Source organism: Anser brachyrhynchus (assembly GCF_964034855.1).
Source record: "Anser brachyrhynchus genome assembly, chromosome: 14".
Classification (NCBI taxonomy): Eukaryota; Metazoa; Chordata; class Aves; order Anseriformes; family Anatidae; genus Anser; species Anser brachyrhynchus.
The window spans coordinates 11,967,128-11,984,074 of record NC_137709.1 but is presented as its reverse complement, the minus strand read 5'-3'; the positions used below and the strand labels follow the sequence as shown (position 1 = coordinate 11,984,074).

Below are 16,947 nucleotides of genomic sequence, written 5' to 3'. Positions count from 1 at the left end.
CACCCATCGAGGTGCGGAGCCCTCGGGGAGGGGGAGCAGCCGCGGCACTGAAGCAAAGTCCCCCGGGACGCCGTGTGGGGCGATGGGTCCGGCGGGGCAGTGGGACACAGAGGGTGATGGCTGGGGCCAGGACAAGGCAGTTCGGGACCCAGAGCCCTGACCCCCAGCCACAGCGTTGCCCAAGGATTTCTAACTCCGGGCAGCGTTTGTCCCTGCCCGGGGACCTTGGTGGCAGGGCTGACACGTGGGCTCCGGCCGGGCTCAGGAGGACGGTGCCCCTTCTCCGGGCCGCTTGCAGGACACGGGCTTTGCCCTGTCCCCACTTACGTGCCAGGCGGTGGAAGAGCTCAGTCTTTGCTGTGGGCATAGCAAAGCGCTGGTTGGAAACTGCCCATGTGTGAAGATAAAATGACGGGAATGTCACGTCCTGCAGCCGCCGTCTCCGGGAGCTGCCGAGATTGGAGCTGCCAGCGTGAGGCTCTGCACTGATCTGGGGCTCCTCATTTCACCCTCTTACAGACGTGGCCTGGGGGCTTTGCCCGGAGCAAAAGCAGGAGGCGCCGAGCCCCAGGACCTCCCTGTGTCCCGCTGCTCTTGAGTGTGGCCCAGCCACCCCATGAATGCCACTGGGAGGGGGGGACAGGAGCTGGGATGCTTGGAACCTGGGCAAGGTCTGGACAAAATGTGCTCATCACCCTGATTTGGACCGGAATCTGCTATTTTAGTAGCTGTGACCTAATGCTCTGTAGGTGCCTTTGAAAATAGCCCAGAGCGCGGGCTAGCAGAGGCTGGGTGTCAGCAGGGCTCTGTCCCGAGCTGCCGTGGAGCAGCACCGGCCACGCTCCCCTGGTCCAGCAAAGCAGGGCAGCTCCACGAAGTCCCGAGGAGTTTCAGTGGCGAGTGACAGTGTTTGATCCAGAAAACGCCCTGGGTCATGGCAGTACATGAGGACAGGGAGAGCCGACGGAGCGCAAGGAGCAGTGCAGAAAGCCTGCATTAAAAGCGGTATCAAAACCAAGCTTTTTCCCGTGAAATAATCTGGCTGGAATTGAATTATTTTTCCCGACGGCAGCCAGCTCCTGCAGGGGTTAACTGCAGCCCCGTCTAGAGAACTGTAAAAAGTGTTTCCGAAATGTTTCCACTGCCCGTTGTTTTTACGGCCAGGAAAGGCAGGGCAGGCCTGGGCAGGAGGCGGCCGCGGGCGGAGGCTGAGGGTGGAAGGCTCGGCGCGGAGGCTGGGTGCGGGGGCCGGCTGCAGGGAGCCCCCGCCACCGTCACCACAACACCGACATCGCTGGGCTGCCGTGGGCAGGACGGGCTCTGGCCAGCTGCTTTCCAGAAGGGTTATGGAGAGGCTGGAGTGTGGGGCTGCAGCTGGGGACGGTGCGGGCGCGGGCAGCCGGGGCAATGCCTCCTCCCTTGCCTGGTGCTGATGGCCGAGACCTTCGCCAGTCTCAGAGCAGGGGGAGGAGGGAGCGGAGCCCCGCGGGCAAAGCGGGAGCGGGCGCAGAGCGTGCAGGGCCGAAGGGCAGAGGAGTGGGTGCGACCGCCCGCCTGCTCCCCTCTGCCTGCGCTGGGCTGCCGGGCTCCGTCACCGTGCCCTGGGCTGGGACACGAGGGCTGAGAGAGGCAGAGGGTGGGCACCGGCTTCCTGGGCACCCCAAATCTCGCTCTCGTGCTTTGCTCCGGCACAAGCCAGGAGGTTCCCCCAGGCTGAGCCCTCTCCTGCCACCCCCAGCCCTCCCTGCAGAGCCCCCCCAGCGCTGCCCTTGCTCCCTCCTGCTCCTTTTCACAAACCCTGGCTCCCGGCATCCTCCAGCGCTTTCAGACCAGAGAGGCTTCCAAGTGCTTTATACTTAGCTCAGGCACAGAAATCAGCGTCCAGGCTGCGGCAGAGCAGAGGCAGCCAAGTTTGATTTGGGCAAAAAGTATATTGAATTCCCTGACCTGCCTAAAATAAGGAGGTGAAGCGGGAAGGCGGCCGAGGAGCCACTGCTGGAAAGCGACGTCTGCATGCACACGGAGGAGCAGAGCAGGGCAGGGCTTTAACCCCAGGCTGAAGGATAAATGAAGAAAATGTGAGGCTTTAGGAGCAACAGAAGCGCGGAGCTGAGGTTTCTGCAGACGTGTGCCTCCAGGCTGGGGGCCAGCTCGCAGCCGGGCAAGCAAGCAGCCGATGGATGCAGGCGTTCGGTGGCCAGGCTTGGACCAGCTGGGTGGAGGTGAAGGGCTGGGGAATTTTTATTTTCGCTTTGTGCCTTTCCTCGCTCTCAGACGTAATGAAATGCAGGAGCCAGCATTAATGCACCATTAAGACTGCAAATTTCAGCACGCAGCCATCGGGAAATGCAAATACTCGGGTCCACTGTCAGCTCCACCTCTGCTGTGACAGCAGAGGAAGGGGCTGGCGCGGGGCTGACCTTTGCCACCACCACCAAATCCTCGGCGGCTCCCCGCTTGTGGCTCTCGCCCCCCTTGCTGAGCCCAGGGCTCCTCTCCCAGCAGCGCTGGGGCTCGGGGGTGACCCTCGCCGGGCCACCAGGGACGGCAGCCTGAGCCGGGGAGCGAGGAGGGCTGGGGGCGGAGGAGGCTGAAAGGAGCCCTTTTAGCAGCCGGCGAGCACCGTCTGTTCCACCTTGCAATTGTACTGTGCTTCGCTGGCAGGGACCTGCTTTTCCATAAATTTGGGTGGAAGGGAGAGCTTGGCAGAGCCCTGGGCTGCAGGGAAGGATTTACTGCTGCTCTGGCTGCTCCACGTTCTCCTCGCAGGGCTGGGGCTCCTGCGTGAGTGCTCGGAGGCGGCGGTGGCGGAGGAGGAGGAGGAGGATGGAGCCTGTGCTGGCATCTGATCAGGATTGCTTTGCCCTGCTCCCGCAGAGGGTTTGAATCTGCCCCTGGGCTGTGAGGAGCAGCGCTCACGGGGGCACGCTGCCGTGGCCGTACGTTATGAAAAGAGAAGCGGGGCCGGGTGGGTTTTGTCTTCTCGCCCTTCAGTTGTGAGCTGCCGGGATGACAAGGCGGCCGCCACGATGCCTGCGTTGGGATGCTCTGCCTCGTGGCGACTTTCTATTTATTCTCTCCTTTTCTCCTGCTTGCTCTCTTTAAGTTGAAACAAGAGTCAACCAAGGGGGGAAACGCATCTCAGACGTCTGTCCTCTCTCCTCTGCAGCGAGCACAAAATAGGTATTGGCCGTGTTTCCCGACGGAAAAGTGAGGTCTGGGAATGGATGAAGGCTTTTCCAAGGCTTTGGAGCAAGGTGTGGACAGCGCTGAGAATAGCATCTCGAAATCTCAACTGCCAAGCCCTTAGCCTAACCAGAAGGTTATTCTTCTTCCCTTATGCTCATACATATCCATTAGGATGAGACCATATGTGTGAGATGTAGATGAATTTCTTTCCTCTTGACAAGTCCAGTTGGTCTTCCTAGGTAAGGAAATGGTGATCTGTTCCCATCCAACTCTGGGCTGGCTCTCTGCCGTGCTTTCTTGAGTTGTGTTTGCCCCGGAAGAAATGGAGCTATGACTCCGATGGTGCCCAAAGCAGCTTCAGGCCCGGCTCTACGCCACCCTCGGGGGCTTTCAGTGACAGAGGTTTTGGGGGAGCTGCAGAGGTTTCCTCCCTGAGCACAGGAAGCCTTCAGTGGGGGGGAGCAGAGAGGTGAGGTGGGGTGCTGGGGAGCCGGTCCTGGTGACAAGCCGTGTTCCTGGACAGGCTGCGGAGGGTTCTTGGTGAGGAGGTGGCCTCCCAGGCAGCAGGAGCAGCAAGGCGAGTGCACCCGACTGCTGCTGCTCTTGAGGAGGCTGCACGAGGTGCTGCGACCCCGCAGAAGACCCAGATGGGACCCTTGCACATCTCTGTTTGCCTGAGCATTTGCTGCCACCCTTTCAGTCAAACTCTGCTATTGAAGGGTCCCTTGAAGATGAAGCAAGGAGAGATGACTTCAAGGTGGCTTAGGAGGTTAAGGAGCAAGCCTGTGATGTAAGGGATGCCTGGTTATTGCTCAGCCCCTAAGCTCCCTTTCTGGAGGAAGACATATCTGGACTTAGTGGGTCCTTCTGACATCTTCCAATCCATTACAGGCTGCAGATCAGCGCGGGGTGGCATCAGCCTGGATGACGGATAGCGTTTAAGAGCTCAAGGGGGACAGGTTCCTATACCCATACAGCCAGATCTGTCAGCTCCTTTCAATAGCATTGATCGCAAGTTGCTGCTGGTGTCTTTACGGCCAGAACATGGGAGCACAGAGGAGTGCCCTGGGCCTGGGGCACTTTTCCGGCACACAGGTGTAAGTGCAAGGGTGATTGCTCCCTAAGACAGGGGAGCTGGGCAAAGGAGCCCAGCCCCAGAGGGGAAGGTGCTCTGGTGGCAGCAGCAGTGGCCAGGGCGCTGCTGGAAAGAGGGGTTGTGAAACGGGAAGCGTGTCCGGTGGGATCCCACAGCGTCAGGACCCAGTGCACTTCTCTTCCCAGAGACCTCTTCGGGCGCTTCTTCAGAGACCCCCCACGCCGCTGTCCTCGCTGTCACAGGGCTCTGCACCCAGGCCTGCCCAGCTGGGGCAGCAGCTCCCCAGCCGGGGACCTGCCCCGGGGCTTCCCTGCTAGGTGGGGAAGGTTCCCCGCGGAGGCAACCCGGACACCACCTTCCTCCCGTGCCCATTGCCAGCTGCTGGCCCGTGCACACAGGCGTGCCCGGAGGGATGCTGCTGTGAGCCAGGGCTTGCACTGCGAGCTTGCCTCCAGGTCATTGCTTCTCTGTGGTCCTCAATAAAACAGAAGCGTGCCCAGATGATACCCACCGTGGTTCTCAGGGACTCAGACCCCCGAGATCTCCTTCAGCATGGGGCCGTGAGCCCTGCCAAGGCTGCCTTTTCTCAAGGTCTGTCCCCGCTGAGGGCTGCCTGTGGGCAAGCTGGCTGGGCAAGACCTCAGGGCAGGTGGCATGGAGGTAGATGTGCTGGGGGAAGGTGGTGCCCTGACTGCCATCCTGGTGAGGGGGAGGCCAGCACGGCTTCTGTGGTTGTTCCTCCACAGCTCCTGACTCAAGCGTGCCCAAATTAGCTCTTGCCATAAGTAACTTCTGATATTTCCCGAGGAAATCATTTCACTTACATATCTTCCTCTAAAATCGCAGTTGCCTTCAACCATCAGTGTTTGCTCGGAGTGCTGCTGCAGGCAGGAGCGATTCAGAATCTGTCCCTGCAGTCCCCGCTGTGGGGACTTGTGAGGAGGGGGCTCCCTGAGCAGACATCCTTTCCTCACCCTTCCCAGGTGCTGGGGCTGAGGGGTGCTGTTCTGCCACGGGACCAGTGCTGGATTTGGTGGTGCGAGGGATGGACAAACAGGGCTGGCCAGGAGAAGCAGCATGGAAGGATACAAGTGGAAGAGCTTTTCTTCTGTCTGGCTTGTTCTGGATTTCAGCTTCCACCTCGGTCTGAGAACAGACGCTTTTGTGTCGCTGGTGTCCTCCCAGACTTGGCTGCTGAGCAGATGCCTGGGGAGAGCCAAAAAGCTGCAGGCACTGGCAGAGCTGTGCTGCTGTGTCCCAGGACGAGTGTCCCCGTCCTGCCTGAGGGTCACGGGGCTTGCCGCTCCTTTTTGGCTGGCAGGGCTGGGGCACCGGCCTCCGGCCGCTCGCAGCAGCCACGTGCAGCGGGAGCCACCAGGAAGGGACCCGGCCGCGTCCCGGCTGCCCGCCCAGCCTGTGCAGGCAGATGGCTTTTGCAGGGCGCTCCGGATGCTGGAGCGAGGCTATTTTGGACCACGTGGGCGTCTGAATTCCAGGCGAATCCCTGCTCTAAAAAACGCCTGCCAGGGTCCCCGGAGGTGGGAACGCTGCGGCTCGAGTGTCCTCGCAGCTCCTCTGCTGCCACGCCGTAGGCGTGCTGGCAGCACCGCCCGCTCACCGCGCACCGGTCCCACGCGCCTCTGGGCTCTGCGGAAGCACAGCGCGTGCTTTTGCCCTTCTCCTCTGTCCCCAGGGCACCCTGATGCCCCCACGGGGTCCCAGCCCCCTTGGCACTGCCGCAGGCAGCTGCTCAGCCCACAGAAAAGCCTGCGTGGTGGTGGGGGCGGGGGGGGGGGGTCCTGTCTCGACCCCCAGCTGCGGACCCATGTTGGCCACCAGGCTGCCAGCTCCAGCCACCTTCCCACCGGCAGGGAAAGGGCACCGAGCCACCGGCCGCTGCCCTCGCCCTGCAGCGCGGGGACGAGCCGCTCCGCCACCATGCCGCGCACGGCGGGGCGCACGCAGCCGCGCGGGGTGGGAGAGGGCAGAGGGAAGGCGGCTTCCTGCCCTTCTCCCAACTGCCGCCGCGCGTGTTTGCTTTGAGGCCCGGGTCCCTCCTGCCAGGACATTCCCGGGCAACGGCTGCTGCAGTTTGCAAGGAGTCGTGGGACAGCCCCGACCGCAGCCGCCCCGTTCCCGGCTGCGCCGGCCAGCCCTGCGCGCCTGCCCCCAGCTGCGTCCCCCCCGGCCCCGCGCTGGGTCCCACGGTGGGGGGGGGGGGAAGATCCGGCCAGGGCCATGCCGCAGGAGCTCGTCCCCCCCCCGGCCCTTTCCGGGATGGGGTGGCCGGACCCAGCACGTCCCTGGGAGCAGGGGCCAGGACGAGCCACTGCGGCGAGTGCCCGCCATGTGGGAGACAGCTGGGGTTAAAAATTAACACAGACAGAGCCTCAATTAATGCGCGGCGCGGCTGGCCGAGGGCTACGTGCTGCTCCGGGCATGCAGCTCTTGGGGCCTGAAGCTTCTGCGCCCTGAAAGCCGGTGCTGGCTTGGGGGGGCCTCCGGGCTCGGGGCCAGGGGGTGCCTCTGCAGGGCTGGGCATGGAGGGGCTCACTCCGACCTGCAGGTTAACACCCAGAGCCCGACTGCCGCTTGCCGCCCCATTTTCCTGCAGCACCAAGGAGCAAGCTGCTTTCTCCAAAGATGCCGGGCTTGCAGCAGCCAGCTGGGGTGGGGGCTCCCCCAGCGCTGCATCCAGAGCAGCTTCGCAGCACTGCACCCTGCTGAGCGCCCTGGTGCTGGGTGCTTTCCAGCAGGAACCCATCTCTACAGGTGTCGGCGGCTGGGAGAATCCAGGCCCCCACCTCAGGGGTGTTGCCAAGGGGCTCACGGAGAGGCGCTGGCGTTCGCATCTGTCCGGATTTGGGTCCCTGCAGCCCTGCATCCGCGCTGGGTCGTGGCACGGAGGAGGTGGTGAGCGGGTGCCAGCTCTGTAACCCACTTGGATCACAGCGGCTGGGCTCAGGGTTTTCGGGTTGGGTTTTTTTTGGAACGCGCTTGTGCGCAGGAGGTTGTTGGGACGCATCTTCTCACGCAGCCTTGGCAGCCCTCCAGCCGCTGTCCCACGGAGCCCTGCATCCCGCTGGCATCCCGGGGCCGCTGTACCTGCGCGGACCCCGCCGTCACCTCCCTGCCTGGCCGCTGGCCCGCCGCCCGCCCGGCTCCGTCTGCAGCGCTCGGGTGCCGGCCTCGGCTCCCCGCTGTTATGCCAGCAATGCTGCGGCTGCCCGGCCCCGGGCCTCTGCCTGGAGCCGCGCAGAGGTCCTGGATTTGCTCAGCAGCCGGGGAGAGGAGACAGCACAGGGCCTCGCTGCGGGAGCCACGTGCCCTGCGTGGCGGGGCAGGGTTTGGCACCGCTTCTGGCACACACGGGCTGGAGGCAGTGCTGCTGCTTGCACGCCTGCTTTCCGCCCTGTCCCCTCATCCTCCGGCCCCCGTCCGCTTTCATCGCCACCCTCACCCGTGCGCCCTCCATCCCCGTCCTCTCTGCCCTCCAGCCCCATCCCCCTCAGCTCCCACCCCACCCCCCTCGGCCCCCACCCCCACGCTCCTCACCTTCCCTCCCCAGCCGCTGTGCTCCCCACCCCCCTCCTCGCCCTCTGTCCCGCAGCCCCGGGGGTCACCGCTCCCACCGCCCCCGGCAGGCTGCGGGAGAAGGTCCGGGGGCAGGGAGGAGGCCCAGGGGCCGCCTGTGCCCGGGGCTCAGCGTCCCGGCCTCCTTTCTGCTGTACAGGAAGGCCGGGAATTTCTCCAGAGCAAAGGCAGGTCCGCGTGGATTTAACGGGGTTGCGCAGGGAGCAGCCGCTGGCGCTCAGGACCCGCCTGGCACGTCCCGTGCTCTCGCAGCAGGATGTGGGGCAGTGGGTACCAGCGCCAGGGATGCTCAGGAGCCCGGGGGGGTCGCCGTGCTGCAGCCCCGGCTTTGCTCCCTGCTTCCTGCGTGGTGCTGAGCAGCTCACGACTCGGCTCCGTGCCTCAGTTTCCCCTCTCAGGGCTGGTCCCGGTGGGCTGGGCTCCCCCACCGCATCCCTCGGGCACCAAGCGCCGTTAGGCAGCCCAGCACGCTTGGAATGACTTCAGCCCTCAGCACAGGTACTTCCCATCGACTCGAGCTTTCCAAATAAGCCGAGAGTGAGATCATGCTACGGTGTGTGCAAAACCCAGGCGCAGCTGCTGCGGGCCCTGCCACCACCCTGCCTTTGCGAGGGGGAAGTCGGCTCCATGGCGGCACTGGTAGGTTAGGACAAACCCAGGTCCATAAAAATGGGGAAAAAAGGGCAAAAGAAATGCACTGGAGCCCCACGAAGCCCGTGGCAGCGTAGTGGGTGGACTCATGGCGATGAGTCCACCCGCTAGGTGGCTGTGGGCTCCTACGGGCTTCGTAGGTCACTGCTCAGGGTGCGGGCAGGGGGGACCTGTCCCTCTCCTGTGCCACCAGTGCCACCAGTGCCACCAGCATCCACGAGCCTCGTGTGAGAACTGAGGCATGGGCGAGTCTGGCCGCCTGCGCAAGGACCGGGGTGAGGAGTGGGACGGGTGGCAATGGTCCCTCGTGGGGTCCTTCAGCCGTGGGGCTGGCCCCACAGCCACACTCGCCCCCACGGCGCCTGCTGTCCCCGCTGCAGCACTGGAGAAGAGAGATTTATTTTTTATTTTTTTGGAAGTGCCCGTGCGGGGCTCGAGGCACTCGTGGGGAAGCGAGAGCATCGTCACACCAGCAGCAACCGCATTTGAAAATCCCAGTTGCTAAATATGTGAAACTTGCATAATTAACAAGACGTGTATCAAATACAAACAACGCATTCACAGCGCTTTCACGTTATGGTTCCTACCCCCCGCACCCCCTCGTTGCACCGTCTACATTTTTGTTTCATTTAAAGACTCAGGCGGGGTGGGAAGTGATTTTGTATTCCTGTGAAAAAAAAAATCAACGGCAACAAAAACGAGTTTCATTTTTGTCAGTGTTTTCTTTTGGAAGGTTTTGGATATTTGCTGGCAACCAAAAAGGCTGCAGGACTGAGGGCTTGTTGCTGTTTGTCCCTGGAAAGCTGCAGTGCTCTCTGCTGAAGAGCGAGTTTTAATGAATTTTTAGCTCCAATTTTTCATTTCCCACCACTCAAAACTGGGAAAGAAATCCCCCGAACTCTGGGCTGCGTGCGTTTTAGCGGAGGCTTGGTACTCAGCCTCGCTCGAGCGGAGCGGGGACGCATCCTGCAGCCAGCTCCACCGTGCCAGGGGAAAGAAAAATGATGCAAAAAAAAAGTTTTGCAGAAAACTTCTCAGCAGGGTCCAAACCGGGGAGGTGTTCGTCCCCTCCCTCGAGGTGAGGCATCATTTCTGAAGCCTCGATGCCGTGCGTTCAGGGGAATTTCTGAAGCGTGGCCAGCGGTGACTGCGCTGGGGTTATCAGTGAGACCGGGGGGCCCGGTGCCCCCCAGGGATGGCCGACGTGCTGCGGGGGGAGCGGGGTGTCCCAGCCCCTCGCCCCCGCGGGCTGGGGGGTGGCGGCAGCCTTGGGGGCGCTGGGCTGGGGGACCCAAGCACCGTCCCTGCCAGCAGCAGAGGTGTTGGGGGCGCTCAGACCGAAGGGGTGGCCTCGCCCGCCTGCCCTGTGCCAGCTGGGGGGCGGTGGGATGGGGCACGCGCCGAGGCGAAACGTCACGGGGTGGGGGACAGGGGAGCACCCTGGGGCGGTGGCGGCACGGGGTGGGGTGACACCCGTGGGGACGGATGGGGGGACAGGGCAGGCAGAGGGGTAGGACGGCGAATGAGACGTGGGGGAGCGCGGTGGGGGGACACCCTTGGGGCAGGTGGGGCTGGGGGTGGCATGCCAGGGTGACATCGCAGGGGTGCGGGTGGGCCGTGGGGGACACACCGTGGTGACACCCGTGGGGCAGGTGGCACAGCGGTGTGACACTCCGCGTGGGTAGGGCGGGCCGTGGGGGTCACAGCGCGGTGACACCCCCCAGGTGTGGATGGGACACGGGGGACACCAGGGGTCACAGTGGGGTGACACCACAGGGGGGGACGGGCTGTGGGGGGCATGGCCCGTGGGGGGCACGCCGCGGTGACACTGCTGGGGACAGACGGGACACGGGAGGCACACAGCAGTGACACCCCATGGGAGCAGACGGGGGGGGATGTGGGGGCCACGCGTGGGGGCTCGGAGCACAAGGACACCCCCAGGGGTCAGCGGGACGCAGCGGGTGTCCCTCGGCAGTGACACCCGTGGGGGCGGGCGGGACGCGGGGGGCACTCGGCCACACGCCTTAGGGTCGGTGGGACGGGGGGGGGGGGGGGGCACAGCCCAGCGACACCCCACGGGGGTCGGCAGGACGTGGTGGGGGGGGGACGGGACGTGGCGACGCCACCCGTGGGGGCGGGTGGGGCGCGGGGCGGGCACCTGCGGGCGACACCCGTGGGGGTCGGGGGACACGGACACGGGGAGGGGGGGGGACACACAGACACGCGTCGGGGACACCCGTGGGGGCGGGCGGCTCGCGGGCAGCGCTCGGTGCCGACCCGGGGTGGGGGGTGGGGGGTCGGGCCCCGGGGGGGGGGGGGGGGGCGGGGGCGGGGGGGCGGCGGGCGGCGCGCGCGTGGGGCGGCGGGGGGCGCGCGCGGCTCGGCGCGGCTCGGCGCGGGGCGGTCCGGTCCGGTCCGGGTTTTGCCGGCAGCCGCGGGCAGCGGCCGCGGCAGCGCCGTGCAGCGCGTTTCGGGGGCTGTGCACTCCCAGAGCGAGCGGCGATGTGGAGGTGGGTGTGCGGCGGCGGCGAGGCACCGTGCCCGCCTCGGCTCCCCTCTCGGCGGGCCCCCTCCCCGGCACCGGGCAGGTGCTGAGCCCCCGGCGGCGCGCCCCGGCCGCCCCACCGCAGCCCCCCCCCCCCCACCCCTCCCTCCCTCCCCTTCCCCTCCGCCGCGCCCCGGCCGCGCTGCCCGGAGCGGCGGCGGCGGCGGCTCCGTGCCCCAGCCGCGGCTCCCGCTCTCGCGCCCGGACCGCCGGTAGGTGCCGGCCCCGCGGGGCCGCCCCGGCGGGCGGCGGCGGCGGAGTTGGGGGAAAAAGTCTCGGGAAAAAAGTTTGGCGGGGGGCGGCGGGGGAAGCGGGGCGGCGGGGCCGGGGGCGGCGCGGCTGCTGCGCCTCGCTCCGCACCGCTCCGCGCCGCTCGGTGCCGCTCCGCCCGCCCGGCGGCGGTGGCGGCGGCGGGGCGCGGAGCTGGCCGCCTGCCCGCCTGCCCGCCCCGGGGCCCGCCGGTGGCCGCGGCCGCTGCTGCTCGAGCGGCGCCCGGGCGGCCCCGCCGCCTCCCCGGGCTGCCGGCGGCCGCCTCGTAACGAGCAAAGTTTTTGCCGGCGCGGCCGAGCCTCTGTCCCCCCCCCCCCCCTCTCCCCGCCCGCCCGGGATGCGCTACCGGGCGGCGCTGCCCGGTGCCGGCTGGCGGCGAGGCCGCCGGAGACGGGGCCGGGGGTGGGAGCGGGGGCGGAGGACGAGGAGGAGGAGGAGGAAGAGGCCGGGGGGGGGGGGTGGCGAGCCCTCCCCGCCGCCCCAGGCCGCCGCAAGCATCGCCGCCGCGGCGTGCCCGGCGCGGCCGCCGGTGGTTTCCCGGGTGACAATGGTGGCGGCGGCGGGGCCGGCCGGGGGCGGCGGGGGCGGCGGGCAGCGGGGCGCCCGCTAGCGCCGCGCCGGCTCGGGGCCGCGGCGCCGTCCGCCCGCGCCGGGGGTAGGCGGCGGGGCCGGGCGGCGGGGGCCGGGCGCTGGGCACCGAGCGGGGCCGGCCGCTGCCACCCGCGGGGCGCCGGGACCCAGCCGCGGCGGCGCTCGGGGTCCCCCCGCGGCGGGGGCGAGGGAGCGGGGGGGCGGGGGGGGGGGGGTGCTACCGGGGGGGTGGGCACCGGGGGGGGGGGGGGCGGCGGCGGCCCCTCCGCGCTCGGCTCCCGGCCGCTTTTGCCCTCCCCGCAGCCGGCTCCGGTCCGCCGGGGGCTGGTGTCGCCTCGGCGGCGGAGGCAGCGCGGCTGCCCGGCGGCGACGGCTGCGGGGCGGCCGTGGGAGCGGTGCCGCGCGGTGCGGCGGAGCCGCGTGTAACAAGTAACCGAAGTTTTTTTTTTTTTTTTTTTCTCCCCTCGCAAAGTAAATTTTTTTTTTTTCCCACTTCGCTGCCGGATCTGTAATATGCAATTCATAAAGCTCCGCTCCCCCTGTGTTTGATGTGAGGGCACTGAACGTACACTAAGAATAAAAGATTAAATGGAAGCAGACGAATCGCAGTGTACAATGTGTAATATATCTAATACGCATCCAGAGCGGGTGCTGCCAGCTGTAAAGCGATAGTGGATTTTGTGAATGATGACTGAATGTTGTGATTATTGTACGAAACTCCGCTGAGTCGGAGCCAGGCAGGCCCCACGGGTGAACTGCTGCTTTTTTTTTTCTTCCCCCCCTTTTATTTTTATTATTACTATTTTTTTTCCTCGCAGCGAGGTCGTATCCTGCCATCCGAGGTGTCCTTCTTATTGCAGGCCCTTGTTTGGTTTGGGTCGTTTCATTCTTTGCTCAAATGATTGATCGGGAGAAGAGGGCAGGGGGGGAGCAGCCCTCCCGCCCGGCGTCCCGCACATAAACAAAGCTGCGCACACATCCTGCGATAACGGATCACATGTGTGCCGCGCCGCGCCGGGCCTGACCCTGGCCTGGCAACCTTTACTCCCGGGTCAGCTCCCTCGCAGCCGCCGGGGCTCACGTGCCCAGGCAGCCCCAGGCAGGCGGGGGCTGCGGTCGCCGTGCCCCCCCGGGGGTGCTGTCCGGCCTGCCGCGGGTACCTGGGGCCGTGCCTCCCGCCCTGCGTGGCGGAAGTTTTGCTTCTCGGGAAGCGGGCCCTGCTGTGTCAGCAGCCCCTTTGTGGCGGCTTTGTCCGCTCCTCCGGCCCCAGCGCGTCGCGGCCGACAGCCCCCAGCCCCGGCTGCACCTGGGCCTTGCTCAGGCGGCCGCGGGCCTGCCGCCGGGGTGTCGCGGGTCCCCGGCACGGCGCCTCGTGGCTGGGGGGTGCCAAACACAGCCGCCAGCAGCGTCCCCAGCGCCGTCCCCTTGGGCCCCAGTGGTGCCCGGGGCTCTCGGGGCCTTCCCTGCCAGCCCCGGCCGCGCTCCCTGCCCCAGCCTCGCTGCCGCTGCTTCTTGGCAAGGAGCTGGGGGCAGCGGGGCTGGCGGGGGGCGAGCGGGGCAGGCCGAGGTGCTCGCCTCCGGGGTGCTGGTCAGCAGGAGGGCAGGGCTGGCTCTCCTCGCAGGGCCCGGTTGGCAGGCGTGGGAGCCCTTCCCCATCCGCTCCTCAGTCTGTCGGAACCCTCTTTTTAAAATTTCTCTCCCGAATGACTTGTCCTCCCTGGCAGCCAAATAAACCCCGCACCCCCGAGGAAAGGCAAAACACAGCGGGAAGCCCAAAGCTGGGTGGCCAAGAGCTCCTGCCACAGCACCGGATTCAAGCGCGTCGTGGCACTGTATGGCACGAGCCCGGGGCTCCTGCTGGCCTCCGCCACACCACGAGCAGCGGCCGCCGCGTCCCCTGCCAGCCGTGCCCCACCGGCGCGCTGGGGACACGGGGCTGGCGCTGGGTGGCGCGGGGAGGGCCGGCAGCTGCCGTGCCCTGACCTCGGGGCGGGCGTGGGGGGGGACGCGCCGGCGGGTGACAACAAAAGCAAAGTAACAAAGGGCCTGCCGGCCGCGCGCACAACTTCGTCCCGGCCTCCCGCGGCGGGTGCTGGAGCCGCAGGGCCGTCCGGCGGCGGGCAGAGCGGGGCAACGGGGGGGCTTCTCCTCTTTGCTTGAGGGGGTCTGGGGGCTCTGTCCCCGCTGGCTGGCGCTAGCAGGGCGCTCGTGGCTTGACGCCGTGGCTCGGTGAGGGCCGTGGGGCTGCGTTGTGAGTGCCTCGCATGGCTTCCCCCCGCTGCCAGAGGAGTTACACCGCCTCGGTGGGGAAAACGCAGGAGGTGTCTGAGGCGTTGAGCCGAGTCGTCCTTGACGTGGATTTTGTGGCAGGGCGAGTGTGGTGAGCGAGTGTGGTGCTGCCGTGGGCATCCCATTGTGCTTGCCCAGCTGGGGGGCTCGGGTCCCCCCGCTGCTCCCCAAGGCGTGAAGTGGGTCAGCGGAGGAGGGGTTCGTGGGTGCCGTGCTCCGAAATTCAGCCTCCCTAACAAAGGAGGTGGCCGGGGAGATTCAGCGGGGCCGAAGGGGTGCGGGTGTGGCGTGAGGGGCAGGGACGTGCCCGGTGCCCACCTGGCCCCGAGGCTGTGTTCGGGCCCGGTGTGGCTCAGCACCGTCTGGGCTGAGCGTGGGCAGGTGCGGGCAGCGCAGGTGCTGCTCGCTGTTGTCCTGGGGCACGGGGACGTTGCACAACTTCCGTCAGCGTTCCCTCCCCAGACGTGTCCGCTCCCGCTCCCTCCCACCGCAGCTCCTGTTTTGGGGGCAGGAGGGAGATGGCTGTGAAGGGGACTGGATCTGGGGCTCCCGTTCCTCGCAGCCAGCGTGTGCTGCCCTCGCGGCTCCGGCGCCTTCTGCTCGTGGGCAGCCCCGGGTTCCTTGCTGCTCACCGGTGCGGGCTGCCCTGTCCTGGCTGCCTGCCTGCCGTCCTGCGTGGAGCAGCCGCGGCTGGGCGGGTGCTGCTGGGGCCGGATCCGGCCCCGCTTGTCCCAGGCCTGCGGCCCCCTCCGCACAGGCACCCCCAGGGAGCTTTTCAGCGGGGCCATGCTGGGCTGCTCCAGCCCCGTCTCCCACCGCTGCTGCTCCTCTCTTGCCCCGGTGGCACGTTTGTTTTCCTAAACCCTGGGTATAGGAACAACCTCTTGATTAAGTGTATTAATAGTTAAACTTTCAGCTCATAGCTTAAACTCACCAGACCACGAAAAGCCTCCGTCCTTTACTCATGCTCTGTTGCTCAACTAAAATATTGCACTCAAAGGTTTTTTTTTGTTTTTTTTTTTTCCTTTTCCCCTGACTCAACTTTGACTCCTGGGAACGTGGGGGCCATTCAGGGGCTCCTCAACGCCCTGGCCAGGGGTGGTCCCAGCTGCCCCTCGTGTCCTGTGCTGTTCGCTGCACCAGGTGCAGGGCTCTGCCCCAAGCGCTCGCCATGCGTGCCCTTGGGCGTGGGAGGTGGCCTGGTGTCACCCCGGGCTGGGGAGTGCTGGAGCTGTTCTCCTGGGGACGCACGTCCGGCTGTGCCCTGTGCAGAGGGCAGAGCGCGCCAGGTGCGGGTTGACACAGGCTGGGCTGTAATGGGTGGGGAAGGGTGCGAAGGGGCAGCTGTGGGGCAGGAGGGGCAGAAGGAGAGAGGTCAGGCGTGGGCCCTGGGAGAGCTGCAGAGAGAGTCAGGCAGCTGGACGGGGTGACCCAGCCCCAAATACATGTGTTTCACCCTGGCCAATGGCCCTCAGGTGTCCGAAGACGGAGTTGAAGATGGAGTTCATGTCCATCAGCATCTGTGGTGCGGATGTGCCACAGAGCAGGTCCTCGCTCTGCCCCATGCTCCCTCCTTTTGAGATGCCACAGAGCTCGGGATGTGCTGCGGTGCTGTGGTTGGGGTGGTTTCATCCTGGCTTATCTTTCCTGATGGCTTGGAAGCAGGTGGAGGGCCCCGCACAGTCTGGGATGACACTCATTACCGTGCACGGGTGGCAGCCTGTTATTATACGAATAAAAGGATTTTTAAGGTCACAAGTTTTTCAATAGGCAGAATAAAGGCGGGAGAATCCCTGTGTTTTGTAGGAGTGCTGGGATCTGTGCATGCACCGGGCCCGTGCTCGAATGCCGTTGTCTGCCGGGCATGCTCGGCGGCCGCGCTCGGTGCGTGCGGGCCCCCCGCTGGCTCTGCCGCCCTGGCTGCTGCCGGCTGGGTCCCAGCCCGGCACACCGCGGACCAGCAGCCGGCACTGCCCCGCAGGCTCCCGCTGCTGGTGTCCCTGGCGTGCTTCTGCCCGCTGGCATGGGCTGACGCGCCTCCCTCGAGGGGCTCAGCCATCTGCTTGGTGGCCTCTCCTGTCCCGCTCCTCCAGCGAGGTGTCACCGGCCCCATCCTCTGTGCAGGACCAGCCCTGGGGGCACCCACCCAGGGGTGAGGTTATGGAATGGGAAAGGGATGTGGATAATGGCCCTGCTGGATCCACGTTACAAGGCTTGGCTTGCAATCCATGCTCTTGCCTTGGGATTTGAGGGTCTGGCTCTGTTTCCTCTTGCTCCAATGGTATCGCTTGTACCAGAGGATCTTTCATAGCCTAACTTGGGCATCCTTTGTGCTGGCAGGACGCAGACCTTCACAGAGTGATGCCTGTGGAGAGCTGGCCCAGCCATGGGACGGTTCATGTTGGCCTTGTCCCTACAACTGATGGCAAAGAAAAGAAATGCCATCTCCTGACTTCCCAAGTGGGATGCGCTTGGTGCCCCGGCTTGGAGAGGTGAGAGCTGGGGAAGGGCTTGGGTCGTTGGCTCTCTCCCTCATCAAAGGCACAACACAGGTCTTCAATGGGAGCCTGGTGTGGGTGATAACTATGCCCTGCGCTGCGTCGTAAACATGGTCTTTCACTTCTGGGTTGCTAGATCAGGTTCATTCCGAGGGCCTGACAGTCACCTTTGTGGCACTGGGTCCTGCAGGTGCCAGGAGGGGCTCCAGGAGCAGCTCCTCGCC

At 65.8% G+C, this 16,947-nt stretch overlaps 1 protein-coding gene across 5 annotated transcripts in view; it reads left to right on the top strand.

Annotated features, from left to right (window-relative positions):
* The first annotated feature begins 10,904 nt into the window (after nt 1–10,904).
* Nucleotides 10,905–16,947, top strand: part of CXXC5 (CXXC finger protein 5) — a 39,191-nt gene continuing 33,148 nt past the window's right edge. For 4 of the 5 annotated variants that reach the window (XR_013939366.1, XR_013939367.1, XM_080555396.1 and 1 more), the window contains exon 1: nt 10,905–11,040. The gene's annotated coding sequence lies outside the window, so the exon portion shown is untranslated. Of the gene's footprint in view, nt 11,041–11,158; nt 11,288–16,947 lie in introns of those variants that run through there. The other variant, XM_080555395.1, reaches the window with a different exon arrangement.